The sequence below is a fragment of the Stegodyphus dumicola genome, chromosome 9 (genome assembly GCF_044657685.1).
Source record: "Stegodyphus dumicola isolate Sdum_Otavi_A_Nest chromosome 9, ASM4465768v1".
NCBI lineage: Eukaryota > Metazoa > Arthropoda > Arachnida > Araneae > Eresidae > Stegodyphus > Stegodyphus dumicola.
The window spans coordinates 96,224,121-96,241,973 of NC_140776.1; the positions used below are offsets into that span (position 1 = coordinate 96,224,121).

Consider the following 17,853-nt stretch of genomic DNA (forward strand, 5'->3'; position numbering starts at 1 on the left):
GAGAAAGTATGCTTAATTACAAATATTTGGTCCCGAATGATGTATATCGCTCAGGAACGAATAAAAATGTCATCTTCGATGATTTCATAACTACGAATTCGCAGAAAATAAGCAGTATTACTAGTAAGTGCTTTTTTGAAGAAATTTTACCGTTCTTTCTTTGAATAAATTCAACAACTGTATCTTAAGGTGTTTTTGCACTACATTATTTCGAATAAAATAATGTGCATTAGTAAATAAGGTGCAGAAATTTATTCTTAACAGTGTGTAAGCTTTGGCTATTGTTTCGTTGCCACTGGCATTCGTGTCATTATCCACACATAACAGAGGATTGGACGGATAATAGTTCTGTTTAAGTTTATTAATTTTTTTAATTGAAAAACTCTGAGTAATGTTCGAGTATAGGAAAAAGTTGCTGTATAACCCCTGTGGCCTTTATGAGTGAATATTTGATAGCCTTCAGAACTATTGAAATTTGAGACCCAAGTATAATCAAAGGACGCGGAGTTGTTTTAGTTCTTTTTCTTTTGAATTATCTAAAACAAATACACTCATGTCGAAATTTATCTTTACATGTGGTTGAAATTATCACGGAGATCAATGATTTTGTGTGGAATGATACATAACACAAAAATGCAAAAAAAAAAAAAAAAAAAATTTAAGAGCACCTGATATGATATAAACTGTAACATTAAGCAATAAAACTGATAATAATCAGGAGAGTTAAAAAACAGAATAATTCAGAGAAAATTAAGGTTTATAAATTTAATATGGAATGTGATCTCCCCTGACGTGTGCACACATTTCACAACATGTCTTCATCTGATACCTCAGAACTGTAACAAATAGTTTTGAGTCCTTACAGACTGAAATCAAATGCAGTATTGCAGAAATTTGTTCACATATTCACTTTGTGCAAAGCACTTGATTCACCTTTAGATGACGGAACGCCTTGATTTGCATATCAGGAAACTTTTGATTGGATAAGACTAATTAATCTTAACTTTCCTACATTTCCTGCAAAAATGAATTACATCGGTTGGATATTTCAGGGAATGTCATTACTTTTGGCTATTGTTTTCTTTTAAGATAAATTTAGATATATGTGTTTTATGTCCTAGTTGATGTTTTTAACATAAATCGAGGTGGGACTGGACACAATAAATTTCTCTAACTGGAGTTTATTATTTAATCTTCAGATTTAAATTTGTTTCACACGTCTTATTAAGTTTTACCATCACATACATTAATTACATACGTATACTTTTCCTATTAGTTGCTTGGTGTTAATGTATTTTCTTTTGGTAAAATACTGATGTACTACGTAAAGGAGTGGACGTTCATGTATTCTAGAACTCATTAATATAAATTTCGATTGCTAATTCGTAGTCTAAAACTGCTTTACTCCACTGAACACGAATTTACTTTTAGATTTGGTTTCAGGAAACTTGTTATTCAGTTTCGCCAAAAGCATTTTCCACACTGTTAATTTTCCGTAACATCCTGTCTTCATTTCTGCATTTCTTTTTTTGGCATATTTGTTTAAATGTTGAATCTCCACCACCGTGTTCTTATCTGAAGTTTACGTTTCATAAGTTTGGTCGAAAATTCTTAAAAGTGCTAAAAGCTCTTAAGAATTGGTTTCCATGAGTGTTTACAGATTTAGATGATATAGAAAGGAATAAAGATAGCTGTGTTTATGCTTTTTGTTAATTTCGTATTTTAAATTCTTGTTTTGGTGTTTACTAAAAGTGAAGGAAACATTAAGAAGAGATTAGAAGTGTTTTGTCATGCTTGAACAAAAGTTATGTGTTTGTTTGCATTTTTATACTTAAATTTGATGTTGCGTTTAGCTTTCTCTATGAATATTTTATTATTTATATTAATTTTTACTTTTTATATAAAAGTATCTAACTGGAATGTGGTTATAGTTGTTATAATTTTAGTTTTGAAAGAAAAACACTTTTTAGTGTATTGAATTAGAACTTTAAACTTTTTCTTATGTAGAGAAAACTGCATTTTTCTCAGAATTTGTAAGGGCGTGCTGGTGGCTGATTGATTAAGACCGCCGAAAGCTGAGTGTTTGACACACATTCTATATCAGGCGAGCGAACTAGCTGCACGGTTGATTTCGTGGTTTTTCTCATGTGTAATGTGAATACGAGCAATTTCCTTAGATAGTCATCCACGAAGGCACCCTCACTTTGCGCATTTAGAATTCGTGAGCTTTGCCATATTCAGATAGCCTAACCAAATATCAGACTTTATCATCTTGTATTACGTAGTATAGCAGTAAGAATACATTGTCAAATTCCTAAGGTATATCTACTTAAATTTGAAAGATGGAAATTCTTTTAAATTTCAAAGATAGATTTATCTATTTAAATTTCAAAGATGGGAAGATTATGCAAATATACGTTCATAAATAGTTGTGAATATCAAATTTGATTCTTTAATACAAATAAACTCTTATTTTATCGAAAAATATGCTAAATGTTGAGAATCCAAGCGATTTTTGTAAAATCGTTTCGGCTGTCTGCGACTGCTTGATTAACATCGATGCTTACCTGGTATGGTTAGGTTAGGTTAGGCTATTTGAATATGATAAAGCACATAAAGGCCTCTACCTAAGGAGAGGGAAGCCTTCCTGAAGGACTTTCTAATGAAAAACTAGCTGGTATTCACATTATATTTGAGGAAACAGCCACATAAAAGGTTCACATGGGATCGAATCCAGGTCGAACCATCAGTATTCAAAAGTCTTAACCATATGGGAACTAATGGAGCTGTGGTACGATCACACTAACTTAATATCTTTATTTAATTTAAATTTAGACTTCTGTTTTGCCGTTAACGTAATTATACAGTTGCACACTGGTTTAAGATTCAAAATAAAATGAATTGAAAATCGATTTTTTTTAGGTGATAATGTTTGTGACTTCAAATATAAATTTTATTTTGTTTGCTTTATTGTATAAGCAGAATAATTAAAATAAAGTTTGTGAAACAGAAATGTAATAAAACTTTGAACACTTGAACGTAGTTCAGAAAGCACAAGCGGCCGAGCGGGTAAAATTACTGCACATTGGTAGTTCCGACCTGGGTCGATTCGAGGCAAACGGGGTGTCTCCACGAGTACTTTCAAGATTTTAGTGCTAGTGTGCTTTCTCATAATCAAACAAACTAAAACAAAAAGTAACTGGCTTTACAAAACTGGTTTAAACAGGGAAAAAGCTGTACCACATCTATAAAAAAGTAGGAAAATTCGGGACAAGTTTTTAATATTGGTTTTCAGTTATTGCTCATAGACAAATGAAGGATGCTTCAGAAGGGTTCATATGACTGAACATTTCATGAAAGATTTTGCTATAGTCCTTTAATTGCTCACTTTAATTTGTCTGTCACTGATTAAGAAATTAAACGATTTAGAAACAATAAACGCAGCTCATTATCTCTATAAATATTTATTACTAGCTGACCCATTTAAATCATACTTTTTTTATAACTGTTATATGCTGGACTAAAGTTCTTGTACGTTGAAGTTTACATTATAATTTCTTGAAATCGAACAATGAATTATCGACCAACCATTGAAGAAATATTTATCACGCGAACCATTGAAAGGTACTGCGTATAGGATCTAAAGAAAAATAATGAGTTTTGTTTTTTCGTAACTCTTGAGAGCTCTAAAGGGCATTTTTACTTATTACTATAAATACCTCAAAGTATGTAACTGCACACTTATCAATATATTTTATAGCATATTAGCGGTCGTATAGATAAAACAACTAAGCACCAGTAATCCGACCCTGCATTGAATTCCGGCGAATGGGCTGGCTGCATGGGCGTTTCGGGTCTTTTCATGAGCAACGGGAATATGAGCCTGTTCCCCATATGAAATCCTCCACTAAAGCATTCCTTCTCCTAGGCAGAGAGATTTTGTATTCTTTGCTGTTATTAACTAAAAAGTGATATTTCTCCAAGTACCTCCAGTGATCTGTCAATAAAAGACTAATTTCTGAAATAAATGTTTTTGTGAAATGGTAAGAGTTTCTGAAATAAATTCCATGCATGAACTTGTGGTGCTATTTGTATTTCATGAATTCAAGTTTGGGAACTCAATGAAACTAGTTTGGGAAAATTTATATGAATCGAAGAATGAGAAAACGGTCTTTCTTATTATACCCGAAAGAAAGGTTGCATAGCTTCTCGATTAGAATCTTTCTCACGGAACTCATCTTGAATCCTCGGCCCGATGTTTCAGGATAGAAGTATGCTTCTTTCTTGTAGATTGCAAGAAATTATGGATAAAAACTTCTAAATGTGTAAAAAATAAGTTATGGATAAAGAGCTCTAAATCTGTAAATGTTATATAAATTTCCTGTGGGCCGGCAAACAATAATAAGACTGACACTGAAAGGATTTATCCATATTTCTGAGCGAGGAAGTTCGGAGTTAATTTTCCAAAATTTTCAGTGATTGGTTCCTTCTTTCAGATGGAGTGGTTGTGAGTCTTTTTATTGTAAATCTGTGGTTTCATATTGGATTGAAACAGAGGAATTCAGTGAAATACAAATTTCGGGCTTTGTCGGTGGGTCCACCATCTTTCTGGAAAATGGATGTTTATTGCATTTTGCTTAGTCATTGAAGAGTCTGATTAAGAGTCACGGCAAAGGTCCTTTTACCAAGTCAATGCAAATTATATTTAATCATTAGTTAGGGTAATCTTAATTGAAAGAAAGCTATTGAAGTTTATTGTGATTTTGGTATATGAAACGAAAATACTTCATAATGCCTAGATACACTCTGTCTTTAATAGCAAAAAAAAAAAAAAAAATTCGTTTCATAAAACTCGAACTCCTTGTGTTTATGTATATACTGTAATTTTTCATTTAATCGTAATTTCAATTGCTAAGAAAAGGAGCATTTTCTTGAAATTTTTATTTTCATTTAACACAATTTCCCTCCAATGTCTTATTCTTCTTCTTCCAGGTTTCTTTATAATCTATAAAACTTCAATTCGCTAAAGTTACTTAAGTTAAAATGATTCAGTTAACGAAATAGAAAAGTTTTCCCATAGATAAAAAGGGCTTTAAATGGCTTTAATTTTTTTTAAAATATTTGTTCCAGTGCTTAAAATTTGATTGAAATACTGGAACATTCTAGTTTTTACTATGCTTCTACGTGATTAAAATTGTTTATTATGTTATCGGTAATTCTAAGCATAACTGCTGAAGCGCGAACTACATTGCATCCGAATTGCTATTTTGCCGAAATCATCAAAGCAATGAAACTTATCGTTCCGAATGATTCTTTTTGAGAATGCAAGACAGCTTTTACTGGTTAAATTTCCTTTCTATCGCATGTTTGTAATTCAGAATCACAACTCTGTATGTATTTATTTGGGAGTTTATTTCGAGAAATTAAACGCATTTCAAAAAATTAAATGTGTAGTTTAAACTAACATGGGAAAGATTAACAAGTTAACAGGTTTCTCTTATAAACAATCTTTCGTTGTGCTTTATTTTCTACTTGAAAATTTTACAGAGGATTTCTATATACGATATTTAGAGGATTTTTATATAAATCATATATTTTTATATATGATTTATTTTCCTTGCACTGCAGGTAAATCTCACAAGCACTTTTATTTTAAAATGGACTTTAAGATAAAACAAATTGTCATGATATCATGATTTTTCATATACTCTTATGGAAATGGGGGGGGGGAAGACCACCATGAAGAAAGTGACTTTTTGTGAAATTTAAATATACGTAAAGCCTTATATTCAAGTAATGAAATGATTAAAAATTGAAGGTCATGTGGCGTATCAGTGGCTAGTAATTTGCACATTTAGTGTTGAAATCAGTAACTAGTGAAAACCTGGTGGTGAGGCATGCTTGTAAATTGGTAAGGCGTGACATAGATTCCTAATCTCATTATGCCAGACATTTCTCAATTATTGCTCCAGATCTGAGATATTTTAGGGTGCCCGAATTTGGCAGCCAACTATATCCCATACATGTTCTATTGCCGAAAGGTTTAGCGATCTTGCTTGGCGAAGGAAGGGTATCAACAGCTCGGAAACAGACCGGAGCTATGCGAGCTTTATGGGGTCTAGCATTAACCATTTGGAAAATAGCTCCAGGATGGCGAGCCATGAAGGGTATCGCAAACGGCCGCAATATATTATCTACATATCATTGAGCTGCTAAGGGTGTATGCAGGATAAGTATTATCGACCTGCTGTCGTAAGAGCTAGCACCCCACATCAACGGTAACGGCTGTATGCCCATGTGAAACAAAGGCTGACTGGGATTGGCAAAGGATTGGCCTTGGTCTCAATCCACATGAACCCGACGCCATCTGCTCCAAGACTGCAGCGAGATTCATCGCTGAATATTGTGCAATAACAATCAGCTGGCAGCCATGATCATTGGCTATGACACCACATAAACAGCTCTGTCGATGTGGGTTTTAAAGGCCGATGTCTTAAAAGCCGCTGTGAGCTCAGCCCCGCCTCAAGCCAAGCGCCGTGATATGGTAGAAAGTACCACGGTGGGGGGGAGTACGGAAAAGGCTGTAGTACGTTGAGTAGCGAACAATGATGCCGTTGGGGCTGTCGCTGTATCATCCGATCTTGCCTCGAAGTCGTGCACCTTCTTTTCCAGAACCATAATTCAGCCGATTACTATCTTGCAGCAACTATTATTGCTAGCACTTTTGCACAGCCCTGCCTGTGTATAGCTGGCGCCGTATTGCTCAGTATGACTAGCATGCTTCACGCATTCCTATTATATGTCCACATACGAAATCGTTCAGTATGTAAAAAGTTTTCGACAACGTCGTAAAGGCTATGTCTCCAAGCAACCACTGTAAACGCAAAAGACTATTGTGTACGAGCAAGAATCTTTGCGACCTTCATACTTTTGTATGAATCTGTTGTTGATATATTCCCTATAGAGTGTCCTTATACTAGAGGACATAACAGGAGTTGCTAGTATCTCTGGATAGTGAAAGACATGGTAAATACCTACTTAACTATTAAACATCAGGTATCCCCTGATTTTTTAAAAATTTTTTACTATTTCCTAAAATTTATCCAAATTTTTGGGGCCCACCAGCGGCCGAGCGGTAAAGACGCTGAACACTGGTATTTCGGTCTGAGGTTCGAATCCCGCGAACGGGCTGGCTGCATGGGTGTTTTCGTGGTTTTCCCCATGTGTAACGTGTATACGAGCCAGTTTTCCCTAGAAAGTCCTCCACGAAAGGCATCCCTCCCTTTAGGTAGATAGCCCTCGTGTGCTTTGCCATAATTAAATACACCACACCACCAAATTTTTGGATAACTTGTTTAAAATTTCACCGTTTATTATGGCATTTAAGGAACTGAAATCGCTTGTTTAGGCTACAAAGTACCTATTTTTTACTTTATTTGGTCAATAAAATACATGTATATGTATATGTAAAGAATTAATGCATTTCCTTATGGGTATTCTCATGAAGGGTTTGCACTCCAGTTGGAAAGCCAATCATTCCAGTCCCGTCTGGGGATAGTTCATAAGTCACGTTTCCTTCTGGAGAGACCTTAGAGATCCCACTGTGTCGTCTTAATTAAAAATGTGACAGAGGATAATTCGTAATAACTTGGATTTTTTTATTAGACCTGGTACCTCTCCCCAATCCCCCAATATTTTATCTCAATAAATAGGAGATAAAATAAGGAGTTATGGAATATTCAATGCGTATTTTCGTTAAGCAAGTGTTAGCTTATAAATTTTAGCAACTGTAACATCAGTGATTCGAATCCCGACTAGAATATTATTGATTTTTCATATCTCCTCACCCGAAAGACTTAATAGACTCCATAACCAATAATGAGTGAGATAATTAAGAAATGCTGATTAAAAATGAAGCGGTAAACGATCGGATTTCAAACTCCTATTTCAATGTTTTCCCTCTATTTCAATATAATCTATCTCTTATTAAATAATGAAGAATATATATGTATATATGTATGTTAGCTGCATTGCGGAAAGAAAACCACCAAATTTTGAACACACATAGTCGCTTCACATAAGCATGTGTGCTTCGAGATTTGAATTCTGAATTTCAAATTTAAAAAAAAAAATTCGTGTTTTCTGCGAATGAAATGCACTTTTGATTCAAAACTCGGGGATTCAAAATATATGTGTTGCTATTCTGAAATGCGTTTATATTCTAAATTTAATCAGGAAACTCAACGATAAGTGCGTTGCCACTCTTCATTTCTTAATATATTTGGCTTGCGAATTTAATTGCGTTGTAAAGAAACGGCATCTAGAGCCATCCAATTTTGAACACGCATAATCTCCCATCCGAACTTGTGCACCTCGAAGGCCAAATTTTGAATTTAGATTTTTTTATTTATTTCATATTTTAAGCGGATTGAAGGAACTTTTGATTAAAAAGCCAGCAGTATAAAAGCTCAGTGTTGCCATTGGGGAAAAGGTAAGATAATTATGTTTCAAATATAATTAGAAAACTAAGCAAAATAAAAGAGGTGTGTTGCAAACCGAAAAAAATGCAATGTAGTCTTTCGAATTTAATCAACGAACTCAGTGATTATAAAAAAGTGCGTTATCCACTTCTCGAATGCAAATATTTTTATCTTCTAAGTGACACTGTGTTGTTATTCAGCACAGTGTAAGATATTTAATTTTTCTTTGAAATTTATTTTTTTTTTATTAATTAACAAACAAAGCATTTTAAAAGCACTAAATGCAGATTCATTTCAAATAATTATTAACTACTATATGGAACTGTTAAGTTACTTAAGTTGGATTCATTAAATCATTATACACTTTTTATTGTAAATATTTTAGGCGGCTGGCCATCTATGTGGCTAATTTATAAAGCGGACTTTATTTTGGTAAAGCGTTTTTTTACCGCATTTGCACTATAGGTTTGAAAAGTCAGTGATTTATTAAAAAAAAAAAAAAAAAAAAAACCTAAGGAGAAAAAGTAACTGACTTTTTCACAACACAAGAACTGTAATTTATTGCATTGATATTTAATAGTTTAAGAGCAAAGTGTTGGCATCAGTGTCGTTAAGGCAGTTTTATTGTCGACGTCATCTTGTAGCATGGAACTAAAGCTATTTGTTTACGATAAATGCACAATCTCTAATTTACTTTCGATGGTTTGCGTTCATACAGAGCGATGAACCGGATAATAAGTAAAATTATATCACATATGAAAATCGAAACCGGAAACTGCCGTGACGTCGTCTGTTGTCAGATTGTTCTAATTAGGTGCTGCCGGAAATAATCAGTTAATATGTAGATAAGAAATAAGGCAGCCTGATGTGTCGATAAGATGTGTACTTTTCACGAATTTTAATAAAAAAATATATATATACAACTAGCGGATTTTAAATCGGCTACTTTCCGCATTAGCATTCCAGACTTCCAAATAGTAATATATGCATAATTTACATCAGAAATGCAAAGGAATTACAGAAATAAAATAATTCCTATTATATTCCACGAAGAAATATTTTTGGTAAAATTTCGTTCCTGATTATGTTGAGTACAATGCAGCAAAAATGGAACTGTGGTGTGTTTTTTTTAAATAGATTATGCGTAGACTTTCCTAAAGAATCAAGCAGAAATTCTTGTTTCCCTTTTCGTGTATATGTTTCAAGCACAGTTTAATTCGGCTGGAGTGGGAAATCTCAAATGATTCTGATTTTAACGTCGAACCAGAAGGTTTGTGAAGAGTTTTATGCTTTTGCTGAGCTCGGAGTTTACTAATTTGCTTTTCGACTCAATCCAGGTAAAGCAGCATTTTTTGTCTCTTTATTATTAAACAATTTTTTCTTCGTACTTACATCTCATACAAATAAATAGTAAAATCACAAAAGTTTTAAAAGCAGCATATTTTTATAATTCCTCATAGTGGGCTAAGTTTTGCAATAAGTTTTTATATTTTTAGTCTTTTCTCAATTTTTCATATTGATGTTCAGTTTTCTTAGTAAGATAACTTAAGACAACTTTTTTCCTCCCTCTGTTATTAACTTCTTGTTTTTTTAACTTTATTTACTAAACATCACTTTCTTCGCACGTAAAGCCATATAAAATTCAGCAGCAAAATGACAAAAGTTTTAGGAACAGCTCATCTTTAGAATTTTCGATAGTGTGTTAAGTGTTGCCTTACACTTTTGAATAGTCACCATTTGGTGGCAATATCCTTTTATATGTGTTGCCATACTTCTTTTTATATTCGCTGTATCATTTCTTTAAAAATAAAAAATGGCAATATCCTTTTATCTGTAAAGTGATACTGACATGAAGGTGATTCGGGCAAAAGAATGAGGAAAATGAGGCGGGAGATTAACAGCACCTCGGCTGATAAAAGTTTTCTTGTAAAGTATTTGAAACAGGTAGTTAAAAGCTTTATTTCTTTAAATATCGATCTTATATGTGTACTTCAGATTAAAAATTTTCTCAAAATAAGGTCGAGAATATTTTACGGAAAACATTTCTTCTTTATGAGTGGGAACGTTCTGTAAAAAGAACGTTTTATATTTTTCCTGTAGAATACAAATTTTAATAGGAAAAATCATGCTTTGATTAATAAAAGATGAAATGTTCCATCTATTTACATACAAGCTGAAAGTAAGTGTTAAAGAAAGAAAAAGAAAAGAAACTTACATAATATTACGTTTTCAATTAAATAAAACTTTGAAATCTGCGCTTTATGAAAAAAATTTTAATATAATTTTTAAAAATGCTTTTATTTACTAACATACGCGATACAAATCATTGAATTTTGAGACTCATTTTCTTAGCATAATTTTGATAAAACTAACTACGCAACATTTCAGATTTTAAGATTTTTCCAGTTATCTTAAGTAAAGAAAGTGGAGATGATTCTGTTGCGTTAGACATGAACGCTAGACATAAAAATATTACTTTATGTATTTTTTCACTTTTGAAATTTATAGAAGACATGTAACGTTCCCATGTTAGTTTTAATGTATATTCATCTAGTATCCTATAAAATGTTTTGCTATTCCAGCCGGGCCATCTCTATTGACAATCTCTACTTAAACAATGTTAAATTAAAATAGCCCTTTTGGGCGATTATTAAAATCAGAACCATTACAGATTATTTATATAATCAAAATGCTTAATTCCCTTTTATAAGAAAGTAAATAGCGCATATGGCTACTATTAAAATCAACTCAAAGAGTAAAGACGCGAAAATTAAAGACTTAAATGGACCTTTAAAGTGAAAGTCTTGGCGCTATTGTATTTAAGATTAAATATATATGTTCATTTTATTAACCTAACTGATATGATTTTGAATATTGTATGTACAATTGGTAACACCGCCAAAATAAAGGACTCCTTATTCCAAAACGGATTGTAAAAGGGGCTCAAAATGAATTTTTTCCCTGACGTCTGTATATATGTACGTATGAATACATCTCCCATAACCTCAAAGACGATCAACTGTAGAAAGTTGAATTGTACATGGGACTATTATAACATATAGGTTGTGTACCTCTCTTTTTACTGTGAGCGGCAGTACCAAAAGTGGGTACATTATATATATAGCTGTAATGACGCTATTTCGCTTTGCTGTATACGTACAGCAACAGTATCAAAATTGTAAATGTTCTTGAATAGGTTCGACTAGAGTGCCAAGTAAACTGTGGCCACAAATTTAAATTGAAATAAAAATGGATATAATGACATTTTAGATTCATAGGTTTAATAAAAATTTTAAGAAGCTAAATTTATTAGAAAAAAAATAATATTTACTGTTTGGGACCTCATTTACAGCTTTTAAATATTTCAAAGCTGATTTCTAATACACATGCAAAATTATTTCTGTTAACTTGCCTGCTGTGCTTAATATTTCTATATATTTTTTAATATCAATAATATTTAATATTACTTTGCTCCCAAGTTTCCTGGTCATTTACCTTTTCAATATTTTAGTGCACTGCGCAATCAGAATTCTTCTTCAATATGAATCTACATTCTAAGCTATCTAGTGCTACGCCATCAACACTGCTACTTCTTTTTTCGGTTTTTATTACACACACACATACTCATGCATATATATAAACCATCCCACTTACCCGGGTTAAAGTACTTATACGGCCTGCCTTTATTTTCGCAATCGGTGATTGTAGTCATATACTTACAATTACAGAAGCGTTTTAAGACGAAAATATTCACCTTTTGGCAATGTCAAACTAAAAAAAAAAATAATTTAGACAAATCACGAAGTCTATTTTTTAATGCTTTCTATCATTCCTATACTTATTTTTTGAAAGTTTTAAACTCGCAATGAAAAAATAAAATTATAAGAATTTTGACTCCCGTGAGACAAAAATTGGTTGGGATATTTCAAAATTTGCAATTTTTAAAATTGTTTTCATCTTGCCTTGAGGGATCATTAAGTTAGAATAATTCGAGGAAATAAGTTTAAATGAAGTTCAGCAGAAAATGTTTATAAATTAATGGACCCTACAAGGAAGTTATGTTGTGTTCAATTCAGATTTTTTTAAATAGTAAAAGATGTTTCTACCACATTTATTAAGTACCTAACGCGGGATTTTTTGGTTTCTTGGCAAATCTTTTCTAAACAACAGATTGTTTTCCTTGTCTTAGAAATCTTTTCGACAGCGGAGTTGTTATATTATTATTTGTTGAAGACTCAAGATAGATTTCAATTTGTATTCGCAGTCTTTGTCTTTGCTAAGCTCTTTAATAACAGGTCTTTGAAGATTACTTGAAGCAGCAGCTAATACTAAAATTAATTAATCCCTTATTCTTTCATGAAGTATTGTTAAAAATATCTCTTAATTTTTCAAATAGAGTTTAGGTGATTGTTTGTGAATTAAACATTTTCTCCCTTATTCCCTTAATTGGTACCTGCAAAAGAACATCGAACGTTTAAATGCACAGTGTGCCGCTCCTACTTGGAACTTCGAGTTTTACTTGGATGAGTGAGCAATTACGCACATTCCCAGTACGTTTCAGCGAGAGGAAAACGTTTCATCAACTATATCTTACATTTTCCTCTTGTTCCACTAACGTGGGTGGTGGCTCGTATCATTGACTGATGCGTGTGGAAGACGTAGGCAGCATTCCAAAATTAGCTTTACACAACAGCTTAAATTGCCGCTGAAGCGAGTTGCCACTGATTATCCTTTATAGAAAATGTTTAGGTGATAAACAGTCTTTATTCTTTTCAGCGTTTCTGTAAGCTTAATATCAGGAAGAAGAGCCTGAAAGAATTCAGTTTGGCTTATTTTCATATAAAGCTCCAGCTTCACTGTTCATCATTGTTGCAGAAAGAAAAACATTTTCTAACGATATCATTTCTGATATCTTTCGAAAATTTCATATTGCTAAATTTAAACAAGTAATTTATTTTTCAGTGTCATTTGCTCTTTTTAGCTGAAATTAAATTCACTCATACCCACAAGAAATTAAATCCGCTTATGCCAGAAAGTTTCCCTTAGATTCCAAACATTTTAGATTCATAGGTTTAATAAAAATTTCAAGAAGCTAAATTTATTAGAAAAAAATGAATATTTACTGTTTGGGACCTCATTTACAGCTTTTAAATATTTCAAAGCTGATTTCTAATACACATGCAAAATTATTTCTGTTAACTTCCCTGCTGTGTTTAATATTTCTAGATATTTTTTAATATCTAGAAATATTAAACTAATTTATATATACTTAAATTATATATAAAGTCAACCTTTGACTCTGAGGTGTATCGTATTATAATTTAAATTCATAAATTAAAACATTTCACAAGCCTGAAACTAGAAATCCTTTTGGACACATCTCTATTTTTAAAGTTGACTTTTAACGCAACTAAAAAGGGGCATTTACAAGAAACCTGTACTATATCAAATGTATGATATCTTCCTGACCAGTAATATATTTCTATCTCTGCGGCAGGTTGGAATTAGCAAGTTTCACATTATAACGAATTTTTGAATGTATATACTATGAAGTCTTCATTGAAATTAAGAAATTATTTTTTTCTTGATTAAGGCTTCACATTTTTATATTTTTCATTAACCACAGTATTTTCAGTCAAAGCAATTTTCTCTTGTGTCTGTCATTATTCAATTAAACTATTGTGCATTAAAAAATAGTATTTGGTAAAGATTATTTTTCCCTCCTGAAGTTTGGTCAGCAACGCGCGTCTTGAAATCAGTGCAGGAATTTCACTGTGCACTTTATATTCGAAGTATTCGAATTTGTCATTGTTTTCTTTTATGCTTGTTTCACTGGTTACAGGAAGAGAAGAAAATCCAATAAAACTAGAAAAAGAACTATATTTAAACATTTTTGCGGAAGAATCACTAAAAATTTTCCGCATTATTTCACAAATTAAATTCAGTTGTAGGTCCTTGAGTATCATGCGAACATTTTTTATCACAGTTGCTACGCTACACTTTATTTGGTTGACATAGATGCTGTATTTTTTAGTATTTAGTAACTGTGCAAAGTGTTCTCAAAATATATACGTTCTTTAAATGATCATAACATCAGTGTTTATTAACACATGGTTTATTTTTCAAGATTTCTAATCTCCGGAAAATATCGATGCGTCTTTTTTAATGCAGCGTCAAGTATTATTTTTTGGAAACTGTTTCATCCTTTACACCAGAGTTTCCCAAATAGCATTCCTCGGAACACTGTTGTTCTGCAAACTGTCACTGAGTGTTTCGAAAAAAGTTATAAAACTGGGTTTAGAGAAGAATGAAAAATTATCTGCTTTTATGAATTTAACGAAATTTAAAGCAACTCTTAAAAGAAAGTTAAAAAGAAAACCAAATAAAAGTGGTTTAAATCGCACACGTTATAAACTTAGTAATGCAGGATGACACTGATTGGCTTACTTTGCCAACGAAATACATGCAGAATTTAGCTGCAGAATTCTAACATGATGTCTAACATTAAAAGATTTTGTAATTAGAGGTCTTAAGCACATCAGTTTTTGAAAGCTTAAAATGCATAATTGTTTTAAATATTGTTTGTTTCATTTAATTAGTTTTATGTGCCATTTTTTGTAATATTAAAAATTGGAAAACGTCTCTGTTATAGGTATGATAACTGAAATAAATCTTTTTTGTTTATTTAATATATTTATGTTATAGTTTATTACTACTAAAATCTAAGATTTACTGTACTGTTCTTTAAAAAGTTTAGAGCTTAAAAAGTGTTCCAGGAGAAGAAAGTTTGTCATATGTTTGATATACACAATTGAATTTGTCGTTAGCGGAACTCCGAGAAGAAACCTTTTCTCTTTATCAAGTAGTGTTAAAAAATAGGAGTGTATAATGGTAATCGGTCTTATAAATGGTAATCGATCTTGCCAAGTACCATTTGTAAAACTGTGCTTTTCGTTAAAGATTATCTTCACTAACAGCATGGATTATTCTTAGTATTTAATTTTTCCAATGGTAGCACATTAAAATGCAACAGTCACGAGTTTTTGAAATTCTTAAATCATAACCTGTTTGCTTCGCTGATTTTCTTCATTTCGGAAGATATGTTTCCATAAGCTTTTCTCGCGTTGATGGGTTTATTGATATTCGTGGCCTTTTAGAATATTTCTGTGGACTTCGTAAAATGTATGTGTGTAAAAAAAATCAGTAATTTCTTATGATAACTAACTATTTTAGCCAGTTGGTATTAAAAAAGCCCTCTTTTTTTTTAGAGTTCTATATGCTTTATACTTCCATTTGAAGTATGATCTGTTCTTTCGAAAACTATTCCATCTGCTTCAGACTTGTCTCAAATCAAGTGATTAAAGGTCGAGTAAGTGAGTCTATTTGAAACTCTCTCCTGAACTGTCTTTGATCTTTAAAGATGCTTTCAATTTTCCAGTAGTTCTTTAGGAGAAATATTCTTTATAAAAACTTAATTATAACGCCATTATTTAAAATTTTTGAAATCTGCTTGAAAGAAAAGAATATTATCAGCTATTAAAGTTCATATAATCTATTTTGAGACACCGTATATTAGCAATTACATTATAACTAGCCTAAATGTAAAACATTTTTTTAATAAGACTTTGCTTAAAAGTGCTATTTTTTTAATTTCGTTTCAATCTCTGCTATAAAATAATGATGAATCTGAGTGTAAGTACTATGTGTGTTTCTCGCAAAGGAAGAACGACGGCACCTACAGCCACCAAATTTTGAACACTCGGTGTCTTCCATTGTTACATGTGAACTTCGTAGCTGGAATTTTGAATTTTTATATTTATTTCATATTTTGTAAGCATTTGATAAATTTTTGATTAACAGATTCGGCGACTTAAAAGTGACCAGTGGCAATATTGTTCGAAATAAAACATCACCTGCACGCCAGACTTACTATTCGGCGAAATAAATAGTTATCATTTAATTTTAATCAACAAATTCTGCTATTTAAAAGCAATGTATTGCAACTTCGTTATGTGCCAGCATGTTGCAATTCACTAAAGCATAAGGTACTTAACTTCCAAATTTAATCTTTTGTTACTGAATAACAAACTGATTTAAAAGTCGTAAACGTAGATCTTTTTCTTCTTTTTATGTAGATCTTTTTTTTTTTTCTTTTTATGTAGATCTTTTTCTTTTTTTATTATAACTGTTTTTAGACAGCTGGTGTTAAAAACATTCTTTTTTTCACAAAGATGATATTTAATATTGGAATATCAAATTCTATATTGCCAAGTTAGAAATGAGTTATTTAATTGAATTATTGATATACGTTGTATGACTGCGAAATTAGAAATGTTACACACTTAAAAAAGTATAGTGTAATTATAGAAATGGTAAAATTGGATATATATAAACCCGTCGAAATTTTGATTATGAATAATTGATTTATTGTAATACCTTCTCACTTTCAACAGGAAAGTCTACCAGATGCCTGTAAATTCCACACCTGCGGACAAATTTCTAAATTTATATCCTTTGTTATGGTGTATCAGGTATTCTAGACAGTCGCTAGACAATTTGCCTGTGGTCAGAATATTTTTACTTGCATCTGTTCTAAGTCTCATGACAGCTGCAGTCTGCTTTCAGTGCAACCGTAGTTTTCTTTTCTGATTTTAGAGTGTTTATGATTTGGAAAGATGAAGTCATGTCCAAATGTTAAGCCAGTATTTTGAATAAATAACTCAGACAGAGCAAACATTTTCTTGAAAACAATTTAAATAAAGACTATGTGGATGATTTAAATACCTGTTATAACTAATTTATGATTTAAAATTATTTTTTATTATTATTAAAGTTTATATTAACCTTTTAGATGATTTAAAGCAAAGTAGTTCTCCTAATAAGAAGGGAAACGTGGGTGTTTTTCAAAATCTAATAATGATTTTTTTCTAAACTTTATTTTCGTCATCTATTTATAATTATATAAATTCTTAATATCAGAAAAGAATAAGTAATAAAGTAAGAGAAAATAATTCAGAAATAATTAACATAATTAAGTAAAAGCAGTGCATAATTTTAGCTCTTTTATACCTATATATTTATTAGTTATTTTATTGAATATAAAAATCCTATAGTAGTAAAGAAATCATTTGCAACGGTTATAAGGGAAAGGAGAACAGGTATCCTCCGTTTGACGTAAGTTTGCTTTACATCACTCAGTAAAGCAATGATAGACTTTACGAGAGCAAGATTACGAAAGAAGCAGAAGAAAGTTTTTCTCTTTACAAAAAAACGGAAATATCGTTCACTGTTTGGTTTTAACATCCCAGTTACTTTCTATCCCGCATTCAATTTCTGAGCAACATGATAACACTTTCATTATTTAATAAAGCAA

The 17,853-nt window shown here is 31.7% G+C and overlaps 1 protein-coding gene across 3 annotated transcripts in view; it reads left to right on the forward strand.

Annotated features, from left to right (window-relative positions):
- LOC118181347 (rho GTPase-activating protein 18-like) overlaps positions 1–17,853 on the forward strand; it is a 488,818-nt gene that overhangs the window by 72,791 nt on the left and 398,174 nt on the right. Inside the window, exon 2 of one of the 3 annotated variants that reach the window (XM_035350495.2) lies at positions 15,749–15,853. The exons of 1 other annotated variant lie outside the window; for it this stretch is intronic. The gene's annotated coding sequence lies outside the window, so the exon portion shown is untranslated. The remainder of the gene's footprint in view (positions 1–15,748; positions 15,854–17,853) is intronic. One more of the 3 variants, XM_035350489.2, reaches the window with a different exon arrangement.